At 44.7% G+C, this 16,400-nt stretch overlaps 1 long non-coding RNA gene across 3 annotated transcripts in view; it reads left to right on the forward strand.

Annotated features, from left to right (window-relative positions):
- LOC113961529 overlaps positions 1–16,400 on the forward strand; it is a 46,423-nt gene that overhangs the window by 4,053 nt on the left and 25,970 nt on the right. The gene's annotated exons all lie outside the window — the stretch shown is intronic.

A 16,400-nucleotide genomic window follows, 5' to 3' on the forward strand; every position in this document is an offset into this window, starting at 1 on the left:
GGGGAAGGCGCTCTGCCCGTCCGGACAGCTCCTGTGTCCCGGCACTCGGCCGGCAGCCCCCAGCCCAAGCCGCCCGCAGCCTCTCGCTGCTCGCCTGCCGGGGGTCCCTCCCCGCGGGACACGGAGTGCCCGCAGGGCCAGGGCGGCCCCGGCTCTGCCCGCACACGCTGGCAGAGCCTGGGCTGCCGCCCCCTCGGTGGCCACGGCCCCCGCACCCGCAGCAGCCGAGTCATGCGGGGCTGGGGGTGCCCGCGGGCGGGGAGGTGCCGAGCACCCATGCTAGCGAGGCGAGGGGCACCTCGCACGGCCGCAGAGCGCCCGACTCCCGGGGAAGTCCCTCTTCCCCGGCTGCCGAGGGGTTCGGCCACCCAGCGGGGCCGCTACTGGCAAAGACGTTGTGGACTGTTGCTTTCAGGGAGAGTCATGCTCCTCTTACCTCCTTATCCTCACCCTGCAGTACCAACCTAGGGAAGGTGGGATTAAGAATCCACTTCACACCAGTCCCAGCCCAATGTAGAGTTTGTCAGCTTCTGAGACCCCAGGTTGAGACACGTGTTCAGGGCAAGAGCTGAGGGGTTGTTTTGCCCTTTGCACCTCAGGTGGTGGTTTATTTGCCCCTCTCCCAAGAGCTCAGGACTCCCCAAATGCTGTTTGCAGCTGGACAGGTGGGAAACACAACAACGGAGTGTTGATTCCTCTTGCTGGTCAAGACATGCCCCATTGCTTTAACACAGAAGAGGTTAATCTGATCCTCTCCAATTTCAGCAGCAGGGCACAGGCTTTGATTAAAAGCCTGGTTAGTCTTTAGCTGCTGTGCTTAGGAAAATCTTAGGCATAGCATTCATAGTTCCAGTCTTTTTTCCCCTGCTCCTCTGCCCACAAGAGTGGCAGAGAAAAGGAGTGGGGTGTGATCATCCCTGTTTTCCCATTCGAGACCTCTCCACATCCCCAGATGATTCCAGATCTTTTTGCCACGTAGTCACAATTGTGAGACCAGATTTCAGCCTTAAGTGAATTAGATCAGAAGCCATTTTAAAGCAAGACCAGGATTACTGTGATGAGACAGCCTTTTTGAATGGATCCTTCCCGAAGCTCAGCTATGATGAGGCTAGGAACGATTTTTAATGTGGACAAGACAGACATGGGGTGATTGCTAAGTTGTGAGTGCGAGGCAGGATGATGGAGAATGTCTTTCTCTCTGTCTCTTGCTTAGAGATTGAAAGGCTGCCTATGTTCTGCTTAATTATTTCCAACAACTGCCAAAGGAATCTTACTCTGTTGCCTTCAGTAGCAAGTGGAGCGCTCCTTGTTATACAGACGTGTGGATCTGTTATTCTTTAGACACATCTTTGATGCTAGCACTCTGATCCTTGTGTTCCTCTAATACCACTTGAAAGCAGATTTTTTTTCTTCTAGTTTAGTATGTTCAACAACCTCAGAAACAATGTTAAATTATGCTTTAAAAAGACATGATCAGCTGCTAAATCATAGTCAGTTCAGCACCATAACACAGCCACACTCACAAGTGCTGCAGGAACAGTGATGGAAATACTATTTTAAACATCCAGGTTTGTATTACAAACCTTCCTCTGATCTGAGCTTTTAGTTGACATTTTCCCTTGAGTCATGCTTAGAGTATTATTAGGAGTTCCCATTTCATCACATAAAGGATTTGTTTGCTTTTTGCTTGGTTGAGTACCTCGTGCAGTATGGATTGGACTGGTACCCATAAATACAAGCTTAGCAAATGGTTCTTTTACTTGCTTTCTTCTAGTTGCTTTCTGTTTAGCATGATGAGATGGTTTTGCTGAATAATGCCTTAATGACAGGGCTGATGCATTTTTAATGCATGTACTCTTTGTCATTGTCAAAATTAACATTTTGATGATTGTAGACTTCTCTTCACTAAAATCTTTTGGGAATTTCTATGCTATGTGGGTTAAAAGAATGAAAGTGTAAGATTTGATGTGAGAAATACTGGATATGCTTACCAAAATTATTCTAAAATATTGTATAAGGGCTCTTGGAATGATGCTTCCCAATAGCGTGATCTCAGAGGGGCTCCCCCTGTTCATTAGCAGTTCCTGGGGTCTGTCACATATGCATATTTCTGAACAACAGGCTTCTAAGAAGTCACTATTCATATTGTGGGGCTGATCCTGGGAATGCACATAGATTCCATGGGACTTGTTCAGGGGACCAAGGTTGTTCATGTTAAATTCAAAATATTTGGGGCCAAATCCTAACATTCAATGCAATAGCAAAGCCCCAATTGATTTCACTGCAGGAAAGATTAGACCCCTAGTGAAAGGGATTTTTTACAATGCTACACTTCCTACTTTTTTGCTTTAGAAATCGCGAATCCTGTGTGCTAAAAAATGACTCTAAAAACCCCCTGCCTCTAATAGTCTAATGATATTTTATTAACAGCAAAAATTACACTAAAAGTTTATAGTGGAACATAATAAGAAATTACTTTATAAATAAGGGGTTTTAATTGTACCAGTATGAGCATTTTCTAGGACACTATAGAATGAGGTTTGTGGCAGCACCAACCGTGCGTTAACAGCTATTTTGGTGAGTGCATATTTAATTAATTCAGAATACTGAATTTCTGTTCTAAAATGGCTTTTGTAATCTGCATCCTAGTAGAAAATTAAATAAAGAATTAGCTCAAAAATAATTACTTGAACTTAGCCATGTCTTTAAAGGCCATAATCCTATGAAGATTTATATCTCTGGGTAATTTTATCCACTGGAGTAGCCTCAAAGGCTGCTGCCATAGGTAAGTCTTTGTCATGCCAGAGCCCATAAAGCAGCATAGCCGATTGATGGCAGAGCAGAGACTGGTGTGGCAGCCATCCTGGTGCAGAGCTGGGAGCTTGCAGGGCCCCCCTGCAGCCACCCATGATGCCGGCTGTTCCCCACCCTGCTCCGTGACTCATTGGGCCTTCCTGGAGTGGGGAATTGCCCAAAGGACTGTGCTCCCAAGCACCATGGGCACATCGTGCCCCATGGCAGGAGTGGGAGATGGAAGAGTAGCTTTGGTCCCTACTGTCCTGTGCAGGCAGGGTCACAGCCCTGCCTGGGTCTGCCTATAATGTGAAGTACTGCTCTGCTTAGCTGTATCCTGAATTAAGTGATGAGGACTGCCATTTGACTTCAGGTGCCTTTTCCACAAATATTTAAGCCTACATTCCTTATATATGTATATATCTCTAAATGGAATGAATATATATGCACACACCTCTCTGAAGGGAGGCTACAGCATGGTAGAAAAGCCCCATTCTCCCAAACCCGAGAGAGGCACAACACCCACTTACCTCAGCAGGGGCTGTGCTGTTGCAGTGCGTATTTATGACCGGTGTTATGATTCCTCTTGCTGCTGCAAATTTGCCTAAAATAAATGTCCACACTGCTGAATGTAGATACGTACAGTTATGCAGATGCCTTTCCTTGGGATCAATTCTGCTTGCTTTCTGCTTTTCAGACTACATCTGATTTTGAGAGGACTGTAAGTTTTCTTCCCATAGTAAGTTATTGTCTTTTATGTCAGTTGAGGTGGCTTCTAGTGTTCATAGGGTTTTCTTGCGGAAATTAAAACCAGTAATACCTATACATCCACACAGCTAGACACATACTTTGTGGCTGTAAGATTAAGCTAACTAGCCTTTTTCTCTGCCTTTTTACATCACTCTAGCAGTAATGTACACAACTGGATTTTTATGCTTTTTTAAAAATAAATAATGTCTTTATATGTACAAAAGGCTTTTTCTTCTTTTCCTTTTAATAGATTACTATTTTTCTGAAAAGCACTTCCCCCAGGTATTACCCTTAGCTGTTATGACACCTCACCATTTAGTGTTGCAAAGGTAAATCATAACACTCATTATTAAGAGCCATAAATTTGTACCAGATTCGTCATATACCTCCTGAAAGCTTTAACGGTAGAAACATTTCCTGGGCTAACGCCCATGATGATTGCATGCTTTTTATTGCTATCATTTAGTAACCAAATTGCTCAAAAATCAAAGGACTTGATTATCACATACCTGCAATGCTTAGAGCTATTTATAAAAGTTGGCTCAATAATAACAATGACTCAAAAGAAATTTAAATGACAGACCAAAAATAAGTAGTCTAAAAGTGAAAAACCAAGCCAGAATTCATAGAGGTGATGGAAAGAGTCTGACACCAAAGGACAGACAGGATCCTGAGGAAGGTAGAGAGAAGAGTCCAGGAGGTGATGGTAGAAGGTAGATGTGACCCAGCTTTGCAGAGACAGAGGGCAGAGGGGAGGTGAGGCACCAGCGACTGTAGGCGAGGAGGTATCGCAGTGTGGTGCTGGGAGTATGCACCAGAAATGTTGAAACCAGGGCTGGAACATCACACATGTTTGGTAGTTTGCTTTCTGGAAAAACAGTATTTAGTTAAAAGCAGCCAATAGAAAATTAGGTGAAATGTTCCAGAAACTAGAGGGGGCTGATTGATGGGAAAAATAAGAGCCCTGAATATATAGCTGAAGGGCAGGGGTTTATATATATATGTATGAATATACATACCTAGCCAAAATTACATAATAATGCCCATATAGATTAACAAAATGAGCATCATGCTTTTGAAATCGTTCTCCTACAGAAACCAGTGGGAATTTTCCATTGATATCAGGAGGGATCAGAATTTCTCCTGTTTGCAGGAAAGCAATGTAGCCTAGTGTGTGCAAACAGACCTTAAGCTATGTATGGAGAAAATGCAGCATGGCTATCAAGAAACATTCCCTTTCAGTGAACCCAATACCCCTCTAGCCAGTGGGGTTGATATAAAGTAATGGAACAATGTTCGGGCAGGAAAGCCCTTGCCTTAGAGATATAAAATTACTTTAGCCAAGACATGGCAGGCAGTAGTCACCCTATGAGGGCTGGAGAGCCACCTGGGGAGGTCTTTTTGCCTCTGACTGCTGTGACACACCTCCATGGAGCTGAAATGGCTCTGATAATTCCCCAACACTTTATACCACTGAAAGAAAGAGGTAGGCCCATAAGAGGTAACCTAAACTTTCCAAGCTACTCTAGAGTATTTCAGATTAAGTAAATTTTATCTGTTTCAGGGGCAATTGTCACCACTGTATTGTTCTATATCAGCTCATCTGAGTTGTATGCAGTGTACACCCCTTTCACATCATTTCATTAGGCATGAAATGTTGGAAAAATATATCTGTCTTTTCTTTGATATTAACAATTGCTGATTCATAACCTTGTTTGGAAAATTAGTGGTTCTCCTACTAAATCAGGACAACATCACAAAGTTTATTAATGGTCACAGGTCAGGCCTATCTTTTAAATCACTGGCAATCAAAGATAAAGTGATCAACATGGGACTGGTCTTCTCTAATTGGAGAAGGAGGAACATTCTGAACCAGAACAGTACAGCATGCAATTGTGCAGCCTGTTACCAAAAAAAGAACCATCTCACTGCATCTTAGAGGCATTTACATAGATAATGTAGGTTTCATATGACTACTTTTAGATTATCTGATAGTAATAGCTGTGCAAGTATTCACATTCTCCTAACAAGAAGATGATAGAAAATTCAAATAAAAAGGCATCACTAATTAACGCATTATAAAGGATTTATTTTATTTCTTTAAGTTAGGTGGGAAATAGTAAGAGCAGGGAGGCTTCACACTAATACTTCACACGATCTGGAAACTCATCCTTTAACAATCATTCTTCAGGGGGTAACTTACCTGGTTACTCCACTAAAATGTATTTTGTATTACCTCTTCATTAAGTTGCCATAAAACATTATCCTGAAATCCAAAGTTATACAGGTTATTACTTGCCGTTTTACTAAAGCAACAGTTATTACAATCTTGATGCCCTGGTTGTTATGACCACTATGGGAAAAAATGTTTCTTGTTCCCCTGCTTTCCTCCACTGCCTGGCTGTCTCCCTTTCTGTTTATGATACATGCAAAAGATTTGATGGGATGGAAAGGATTTTCTTTCTCAACATGTTTTATTTTAGAAATGTCAGGATCATTTCATTTTCTAGTAATTGAACTATAGAGGAGAGCAGTGGAAGCTTTCTCAGACCTCTGTTTAAGAGGTGGTGAATTTTCCATTTTTAAGAAAGAGACTTTTGTCCCCATGTGTTTGCCAAGGTATGAGTTAAGTAGAAGACAATAACATAATTCTTTTCAAGGTTTCAGTACAATCCTTTGCTTTTTGACTACTCAGTGTCCTTTGTTGTGTTATGACATCATGTGGCTGTCACATCGTGTGTCTGTTGCACATGCAATAACATAAATCCATTTGTCTTCAGCTGATCATAGAGCCTCTTGGTGAAAACTGGATCTGCAAGTCCTGGTCTAGGAATCAAGAGACAAACCCCACTCCCTTTTGCTCTCCTTGTTCAGGTGCTTGTCATTTCTGTGTATGTAAATTCTTACCAGTGGAGAAGGCAGGACCAGTCCAGACCCTCGGTTAGAGGTGAACATAAACATGTTAATTTTCCTTTGCTGGAGCTGCAGTGAGGCGGTGCCGCTTGCTCTGCTCCAGCCTCCCTGGTAAAGAGGGAGGAAAAACTCCAGCAAGGAAAAGGATGCTGAATGGGCGTGATGTGAAATCCAAGAAAAAAAACCCCAAATACATAAATCCCCCCCCAAAATACTGTAGTTTTTAGGTTTTAATTTTTACTAAATACCACTCTATTTCAAGTATTTCACATTTCCTGGATGCAAAACTTAAATATATGCCCTGTAGAGAGGCTCAGAACAATAGCTCTGCTTTCTGTAATAAAATCTCTCTTCCGAGATTAACTCTGGAGCTAGCAGTGAGGTCAGTGTTTCATTTCATATAAGTCAGATCATGCTGACAAGGGTTTGGCCTTCTTAGTGATGGGCCGTTTGCTGCTCAGAAGTGTGAGGAATGGCTTTCTGAAATATCGATAACTTGCCTTCACTAGAGTTCATGATCAAATTTAGCTGGCAAGTATCAATGCACTACAGCCAGATTGCAGGGCTGAGAAGCTCAGGCCTTGGGCCAGCCGCTAAGGTCTGCTTTTTAAATCAGAGGCTAACTCTTCCATTAGTTTAAATCAGTGGTTTATAACGATATCAAATGAGATTTGTGTCAGAGTAGCCCAGACTACAACCTGGTCTTGGGATTTGAAAAGGAATAGAAAAATTAGGCTGCAACCATTAGAATTCTGTTTTCATTTGGTTTTGGTGTGCATATGTGTAAATGTGCCTATACACACATGCACACGTGCAGAGCTGCATTTTGTTCCCATGGATGTTTCCCATGGCCAAGTGGCTGCCATTTAACATGGACTTAAGAGCACAAAATCTTCCTCCTGGTGTGGTTTGATTGACATGTGCAGAGATCTCACATAAAGGCTCTGGGATCCCGCTTTTCATCCATAAAAGGAAAGCAGGCAAGCTTCATCCCCAGCTAAACCCTTTGCACAATATACACCAATAATGAGGCAGCATCTATTTATACATTGCTTACTGGAAATGACTGAATTCAGACAGAAGTTGGTGAGGCAGCCTGGGCTCCACCAGCCTCCTTGGAGTCTATTGTTAGTACCCAGGATGAATCCTCAGGCAAACGGGGAAGAGAGGCATGATTTGGAGCCTACCATGCCAGAGGAGGAATATCAGCTTTGGCACTTGGCAAGTGGTGTCTCCTCTCAGAGAATGCCTTCACTGGCTCTGCCAGAACCCGGCAGTCACAGAGGAGGAATGTAGGAGAAATGGTCATAAGAGTGCAGCCCCATTGCTGCTCCCCTGGGAAGTAGGATGCTGGGATGGGTTTATCTGCAGGGTGGGTGCTCCCAGTCTTTCTTTATGAGAAAAGGAGGTGTCCAAGACGGAATGGGAGGAAGGCAGTACTGTCTTGATGCACACTGATGCCTTCTTGCCATATTGTTGCAGAAGGTTTTCAACAATATTTCTTTACCTATAAAAAGAAAGATGCAATAGAAAAGCCCCATCCAGCGTTATGGCATTGGTTAGATAGGCCTGTGTGGCTGATTGTCCAGTGACGAGGCTGAGGTGCAGTGCCAATACGTGCCTGTGACAATGAAAACTTGCTTGTCTGTGAGATATTTATCATAAAAAAAGTACTCAGAACCCCTTAGCAAAGCATTATCCAGACAGTGCTTTTGCTCCATGTCCTTTTCCACTCCTTCTTTTCTCTGTGGCTCTTGTGTACTTTGTCCATATGCTCTAAAGCTATTTTGTTTTCAGTTTTATGTATGTTTTATGTAAATTAGAAGAATCAAACTTCTCTGCTTGCTAAATTATAAATTGAGTGGAAATTGGCCGACTCTCTTTAGACTACATCTATAAGTTATACAAGATGTAAGTAATCAAGCTGAGCAGGCTGGGTTGGGGAGGGAAAACACATCAATAGTGTGGGCCACGTGAGCTGCATCCACGTGTCCCTGTATACTGCTGCTTGCTTTCGGAGCCTCAAATCTCTCTTTGCTCAAAAGTGCCAGTGTAACTCCTTTTAGACTATTCTCTGAGATGCAGGTCTATTGCCTCCTTTGGTAGTTTGCTTGGCATACTCAGTACGCCTTGTGTAAACGAACTGCTCTGAAATGCCTGTTTCCACTCTCTTGCTTTTGGACCAGAGCAGATCCAGACTGCCTCCTCTGGGAGCACTGATTCATTTTCCTTTCCTTCTTCCCCTTGTAAGTTAAAATGCCTGTTGATTTTAGTGTCTGTCTCCTTGGTTTACCCCCTGCTTTGGCTCTACTTCCCGTACCCCGTGCTACCTTTTATATGCTTGAGTTTTGCCCTGGGTTATCTTTTTCTCAGTAGCCCACTGCAACCTCACAGAGCACGACTGCGGTGCAAGAGCAGAAGCCTGGCAGTGGCTGGCAGCCTGAGAAATGCTGCCAGGAGAGCAGGGAAGTTAGCTGGTGTCTTGGGACTCAGTGAGACAGTGGAGAATCTGCTGCAGGGCAGAAAAGACAGTCTCACCGTGGCCTGTTATTAGTTAGACCAAGTTTTAGGAAAATGGGACTAAAATCAGACTCCTAGATCTATCCTTACATAGCCAGGGAGGACCAGTAGTATTATAAGCAGATACGGGCATGATGCTGCTCTAGCCTGAATGCAGGGTTCCTCTTAAAACTGTCAATTTTCAGATGGTTGTGACAATCCAAACTGCCCCTAAGAGATGAGACTGATTGCAGCCTCAACACAGCACAGACATTGGCTGCACTGACATCTGCATGCTGCCAGTGTCCAGCAGCACTGACTGAGATCAGCCTGTCCACTCCAGGAGCACCAAGCCATGTTGGGGGGCAGAGCTCTGGCTCTCTATCTTGTAGTTCCACACCCACCAGAGAATAGAATAAAACATCCTCAGAGAGGCAGTGTAGTGCAGTTCTCATCAGCTCCTGACCAACTTTTTAAGCCCGGCATCATGGAGATTGAATGTCATTGCCAGGTTAGAAAATTCAGGTTAGAAATGTATTGCTGTGGGGGGGAATTGTGGGCATTGGGTGGGCTCTGCAGGCGTGGCCCCTGGGCACAGAACTTTAGTGGGTAGCCTGTTCCTGTCTCCTGCACAGCCCTGTGTGCCTGCTGATTCCTGGGGTGTCCATGCGAGTCCCCAAGCCCTCACAGCCCAGCCTGGCTGCTGAGAGGTGCTGCTTTTAGGGCACAGCATGCTTTACTCACTCTGGTGGGGCAGAAGCATGTGCTCTGCTAAAGGGGATCCCAACCGAGTAGTCAGATGGCCTTCAGGAGCTTTGGGCTAGAACTTGCAGGGCACAAACTGGATCCTCTCTGCTCAGGCTCTGCCCTGCAGTTCTTTGAGTTTGGGATCTCTTTCACTGAGTTCATAAAATACATGCTTTTTCTTTTAATTCATTAAATACTTTGATTCAGTGATATACCACCAGAGTGTGGTTTATTCTGTCCAGTCAAATCTTTACTGAGGATGATAAAAAATATCCAACCTGCTTTTTAGAGCTGCTTATTTTACTTCAAAGAGAAGGCATAACCTTTCGTTTCCTGGTGAGATTTTTATTAAACCTCTGCCTATTTTATTTGTCAGGCCACATATAAGTTTACTATCACTTGTGTTTCCAAATAAAAGATATGTAGGTTGATAAGTAGTCTATAAGTCTAGCTGCTATTCCTTGAAACTCATAAAAGGATGATTTTAAACCATGGAATCACTAATTAAAGCTGCTTCTCAATACACAAAAATTAAGTTAACAGTAATTAATGTAGCCAGCCTGGAACCTTAGGAAACTACTGCCAGCAAGTGTCTTGGTGCACTCAAGAGGATGCAGTTTGATTGTTGGCACCAACAGACAGGTTGGGAATTGTAAACATGGTAATTAGCAATAAGTTTCTGGATCTCAACTTGCCAGACTGGCAGTCTGATTCTTGGAGTAGTTGTCGCATGGGAGGAGGGAAAAACAAAGTAAGGGAATTAGAGCAACCTTGCATTGCTCTGCCAACATATGCCGCTGGACCACTGTTTTTCTTGGCAAAGATCTCTGAGAAGGAGTTTAAAAGCAGCATTGCAGCCCTACTGCAAACTGTGAACCTCACTGCAGGCATCAACCAAGCAACTGTCTCTGGCTCTTCTGCTCAAAGTATGAGTGCTGCTCCATGGTAAGGAATTGTGGAGTCTGATATTCTTCCACTCTACCCTTATGGTGGGGCACAGTGTTGATAAGGTTATCAACAATAATGGGATTAAAAGAGTTAAAATCCAGCTTTTGCAGTAATCCTGGAGTATTCTATTGTTGAGCTATCAAAGATTAAGGTTATAGTAACCTTATTAATCCTTGGTGTAGTATAAATAAAAAGGAAATGTCAACCTTAATTCCACCATGAAATTAAATCTTCACTTCTCTAAATGATGATTCAAACATAGTTTACTGCAGCCGGTGTGGTTAATGAAAATGCGTAACCCATGTGAATTTAAGAAATCCCCTCTGAGAGACAGAGAGGGAGAAAGGTGTGATAAACCATGGCATTTGTTTTGTTTAAAATGAAAAAAATTAATATTAATCCAGCTTGTATGTCTGCAGGAACCATACCTAGAGCTGACAAAGTGTGCAAAGAATAAGGTAGGGACGAAATGCTCATGGTGTAGATCCCTGTGATGCAGTGAACATAGACCCCAGACTGCAGCAGAACAGCCATCTCTGTGCCAGACAGCAGCCACAGCACTGCTGGTGGTGACCCCGACCCTCTCCCCTGCTTGCAGGGCACTGTGTGGCCTTGTTAGTGCTGCCCCAGAGCCAGGGACAGGATGCCCTGACACAAGAGCTTGAACTGAGCATTGATCCACCAGTGCTTTCAGTGCCAGAGACAATGTGATGAAAACCAAAAAATGTCAGAAATAAAATGGTTGCTGAATGTTCTGGAAACAGTGAGCCAGAAGCTTTTGTGAAGGGCACAGGTTTTCCTTGCTAAGCTAATTTCCAGGGGATGGGAGTTGCCCCTTTTAGTAATGGATGGTTTCCTCCCCACCTGTGTCAGACACAACCCTGTTCCCCCTGCTCACAGAGGTTGAATCTATAAGTAGGTCTGAAACTGCCCTCTGGGACTTGCTATCTGAAGAGAGGGAAGGACAGACAGACTGAACTTTGCTTACAAGTCAATGGAATGTGGTCCAGGTAAACCCATGTTTCTTTGTGGGAGCAGGAGGGGAATTACAGTAAGGAGAAGTGGGCTATGCACCCTTTGGTATGCTTTTTTGACTGGGAGGAAAAACAAAGTAGTGGTAAAATGGGGTGATTCAGAATGATTCTGCATATTAAGTATCTCAAATGCTCACTCTTAGTGTAGCAAAGTGGTAATTAGGTGTTAAGGAGCTCCCTATAGCAGGAATCGAACTCTTGGGAGGGCAAAGAGTCATTGCTAGAGAAAAAAAGATGGTTTTAGTGGGGCTCTTCCTGAGGAAGGTGGCTTTGTCACTTCAGCAAACCTGTCTGCCCCATATTATCTGCATCTCTTGGGAATTACTGGTTTTGTGGACTGATAGAGCTAAACAGTGTGCTGGAGAGTGCCTTTTCATATTGCTTTCTCCAGTCCTCATAAACTCTGATAAAGTTGTGTAACAAAACTCGGGCTCATAAAAGAGCTCATTTTAAGATGTTTTTTTTTCCCCTTCACTCACTGAATCATGCTCTGCTCTGGTGTGCATTGTTACAGCTCCAGAGTGTGCACCAGTTCAGATGTGCCCGCTGGGTCCTGGGCTGTCTCCATCCCCACTACTGCTGCAATTGCTACCACAAACACAAATTGGCTCACTCAGGCTCTTCTTGTCTTTCTGCAGTGTAGGAATAGATAATGGGCCCATGGGGTCGTTCAGAAATATTGCTGGTTTCCAGTGCTGGCATAATAGTCCCTTCTAGGTAGTATCCCTTTCCTGGACAATTTCCCAGTAAAATAGTAAATGGCAACTGCAGAGCAGTAAAGGCGATGGCGTATTTGTTTGACTGACATTTCAGAGCCTGCAGAGCAAATGCAATTAGGATACATAGTATGCTGCAGCTTCCTTTCTTCACTTCCCTACCTTGGAAGATCTACTACTAGGATCAACTTAAGTCTGGTTCCTGCTACCTTAAAGTGGTGGAGAGGCTCCAGAGAGGGAGGGCAGCCTGTGCCCGAGCCCCTGTGGGTACCCTTTGCTTTGGGAGCAGTCGGCATCTCACAGGGCTCAGCTGGGACAGGAGCTGCTGCTGCTCCCCTGCCGGCACTGCAGCTCCAGGCAGGAGTGATTTTGTTAGTAGGTGTGTGCTTCCCCTCGACTTAGCAGAGCTGAAACCAGGGTGGCCCTGCAGCACTCAGACTTGCACTCCTCACTGGGGAGAAATTTCCATCTGTGTCCACGGATCCATGCCAGGCAAAGCAACTGAGGGTTTGGGCTGCCCTGGTCTTCACTAGAGGCAACTGATGCTTTCTTTGGAATTTTGCAGGATCAATAGTTGATGCACTGTGAACACTTTGGTATACACTTGACATCAGAAAGAAATGTGAAAAAAGTGGTGGTAATCATTCAGATTTGTCTGAAGGAGGTAATTGAAAACAAATTGCTACCAAAAGCCAAGGGCGGTGGTTAATTGAGGTGGAGCACTGGGGGTCGCTCACCTGTCGGAAAAGACTGTTAAAGAACAGGCAGGGGTCAAAATTGTTTCTGTCCAGGTGGGGAAAGAGAGTCTCAGCCATATAATTTGGTTTGTAGGGTTATTCTGTATCTCATAGATCCTGACAGGAAAATCCAGGCCTGCAGAGCAATGCTTTAATGGCTGGAAATAATGCAGTCGGTGAAGGCAGGGGCAGCTGTGGCTTGCCATGGTGGCAGGGACGTGACCAGGCTATAGCATCCCTTCTGCCATGGGCAGGTCGGAGCTGGCCCCCGTAGGAGAGGCACAGGCAGCTGCCGAGTCCTCTCTTGGCAGGGTGGGGGCTGCAATGTGCATAGAGCCACCACCACCCTGCCAGCCTCCTCCAGCTGTGAGTTTTATTTTCCAGCTGGAACATTGCTGCCATGTATTGTTTTGTTTATTAACAAATTTAAACATCACAATCTTTGCTATTCCCGGTGCTTCTTGGATGTCCGGACTCAGGCAGACATTGATGCCTGTGTAAATTGGTGAAGCGTTTTGCAGCAGGTCCTCTGGACACAGAGGCAGGGGAAGCAATGAGGTGGGGTGGCCTGGACCTGATGCCCAGGGGTAACAGGAGGGGTCTGCCCTCACTGGGCTGTGGCTCCGCAGGACAAAACCTCTTTGTTTCTCAGAGAAGCTCTTTCCAACCTGCTAAAGCTATTGCTAGGACTCAAGAGACGAAAATAATGATGAAAAAGACGATCTACTAAATTTGATCTACTACTGATTTACTAAATTGCCCTTTTTCTAGATATTTTGTGTCAGAGCTCCTGCAGGGTAAAAGCTAAATTTCTTCAGCTTCCTATATCTGGTGACAAATTCCACACCAGCCTCTTTCAGGGCAGGTCCTCGCTGCAGGCTCTTGCACTTTTGCTTTGTGTTCGGGTAGTCAAGGAGAGGAGTGTGCTACAACCTGCACTGCTCCCTGTGCCAAGGCTGCAAGGGGGGGAAAGCCAGGACAGTATGAAAAATGGGAACCAAAGTTTCTTAAAGCAGTCTAAATGAAGGGCAATCCCCCTGAGTTTGTGGTATTACGTGAGTGTTGGCTGTAACAGCTCTGAGGGTTGGGCCAACTTGATTAGAACTTCGATTTCAGCATTTCAAAAAGGACTTTAAAGCCTTCATATGTAGCACAAGTACAGGGATATGAATACCCTTATCTACCCTGAGATATGGGAAGAATGATCACCTGGCTATCCTTGGAAGAGAGACAGCTATCATACTTTGATAGTTCAACATACCTTCTATAGAATACCAAAACATGCTGATTTATTTGACTTACTGTTATTATAGTCAGCTTTTGGGAAGATCAGTATTTGAGCCATTTATCTTCTTTTACAACAAAAAACCAAATGCTGTCCATGCAGCAGAGCCTGTCCCCAAGAAGCAAGGCTGGTGTGGTAGTGTTAGGGACATGTAGCTGCACTCCCCTCCGTGGGAGCCTTGCCTGTGTGAGGGCTGTGGGCTGTCAGGCTGTCCCCACGGGCTATTGGGCTGCCCCCACAGCAGTGGTAGCTCTGCTGCACAGGGCACATAAGCAGTGGCTCTTGTTTTTAACATGTCGGATCACGACTTGCTCCTCTGCTCAGTATTGAGGTTGAAAAGTACTGTCAAAATGAAAAGGCAAGAGCTGACTGAGAAATCAGTGAGTATGCTACTGGATGCTCCAAATTTAGACATCATGATTGATAAAGGATATAAAATATGTGACTCTTTTTTCAAGCAAAAAATGCTCTGTTAATATTGTGCAATTTGAACACATTTGTTTAAAGAATAACAGCCGTGTTTTACAGTCAGCATGTGTACCCGTGCGTGCAGGCACACATGTACGCAGGTACTGCGGTAGTCCAGCACTGCCTGGAGTCGGATGCTGTAGTAAGCTGGCAGTATGGAATGTATTATCAGCTCCTCACAGGGTCATGCACAGTACCTATACAACAAAGAGGAAGTCTAAGTGGTGCTGGGTGAGAATGTTTTCCCAGATAAACGTGCAGGTGATAAATTTGTAACTTCACAATCCCCTTATTTTCCATTATTTCCTTTTATTTCTATAAGCTGAAGGGTAAAGGGAGAAAAATGGCTTTCCCATGGGAGGAAAAGTTCTTGACAACAGCTCTGTGCATACTGCCAAATGTTGCTGAACACAAGGTGTATGTGGTGAATGGAAGGAGGAGGGCCAGATGGATCATTTGGGGCCAGGACACCTGGAAGCTCAGGAAGTTTCAGTGGTCAGGGTGGAGGATTATTGGAATGGACAGATACAACCTAATCCCTCAGAAAAATAACATATAACCCCATGTTCAAAGGCCAGTGCCGTGGCCACCTGGGTTTCTCCCGTGCCTCTGCTCACCACCTCCGGGTGCAGTGCTGAGGATCGGCACTGCTTTGCCTTACTGTGGCTCTGCAGGGAGGCTGAAGGGCATAGTGTGGTGCTTGGGGATGGCCAGTGCTCCAGCCCTCCTGCTTGTTGCTGCGGAGGAAGGTTTCTTCTAAGGCCTGTCCTGGATGGGCAGGGATGGCACCTGTGAGCAGTGCAGCAGCAGCTGGGCTCTCCAGGAGGTTGTGCAGAGCTCCTGGGGCAGCACAGCTCCTCCCTGCCCAGCTGAAAGGATGGGGCTCAACAGCATCAGCAGGGCCCCTGTGCTTTGGACCTTGGATTTTCTCTCACATATGCATAAAGCACAGTGTGGTGTAAGAGGGTTTTAATGGAAGGAAACTGAGGAAGCCGGCAAATTATTTTCTGTGGTAAACATTTATACTAATAATTTTAAAAATTCAGTGAATTTTTTTTTTCCCCCAGAAATTGAGTATTACCTTTAGTATATGAGAGCAGGAAGTCACTGAGTCAGGAGGGTCTCAGTTAAAGAAACTACAACTAAGGACCTATCTCTTTAGAAACTCTCAGTGTTTCTACTAATGAATTTCCAAATAGCTACTCTAAAGCTCTGGAAATCTGAGTATTATTTCCAGAGGATCTATCCATAAAATGACTTAAGCCTGATATTCACAAAACAAAAGCTTTTGTCGCATTAAATAAATCCTTGCAGTTCTCTGGGTTAACTGGCTCCTCAGAGAAAAGCTGGGGACACCAGATTGCCAGGTGGGTGGAGAAAGGTAGAGGGAATTGTTCTGAGGAGCCAAAGAGTCACAATCCACTAGTGTAACCCATACAGCACCCTCCCTGCCCAGCACTGTGCTTCCAGGTAGGATTCAAGCCTCCAATATCTCGGGATTCCTGCCCAA

This window comes from Neopelma chrysocephalum, unplaced genomic scaffold, assembly GCF_003984885.1.
Source record: "Neopelma chrysocephalum unplaced genomic scaffold, ASM398488v2 Primary Assembly neopelma1_97222, whole genome shotgun sequence".
Classification (NCBI taxonomy): Eukaryota; Metazoa; Chordata; class Aves; order Passeriformes; family Pipridae; genus Neopelma; species Neopelma chrysocephalum.